This window comes from Gavialis gangeticus, unplaced genomic scaffold (assembly GCF_001723915.1).
Source record: "Gavialis gangeticus isolate Ggan-Ray unplaced genomic scaffold, GavGan_comp1, whole genome shotgun sequence".
NCBI classification, from domain to species: domain Eukaryota; kingdom Metazoa; phylum Chordata; order Crocodylia; family Gavialidae; genus Gavialis; species Gavialis gangeticus.
The window spans coordinates 104,154,679-104,154,968 of NW_017729024.1; positions in this window are offsets into that span (position 1 = coordinate 104,154,679).

Genomic DNA, 290 nt, shown 5'->3' on the forward strand with positions numbered 1-290 from the left:
AACGCACACATCCCAGCCCCTACCCCCCCACACACATACATACACACCCACACATACATACACATTCACAACCCAACCCCCCACACACACTCCCACACCTTCCCACACACACCAGCCCCTCACATCCACACATCTCCCCACACACACCAGCCCTATATACACACTCCTTGCCTCTCCACACCCACCCACCCCAGCCCCACATACATCAGCCCTACATACACACTCCCCAGGCCCCACATATACACACACACCCCCGCCCCTCAGACCCGCACTCCCCAGCCCCATGACAC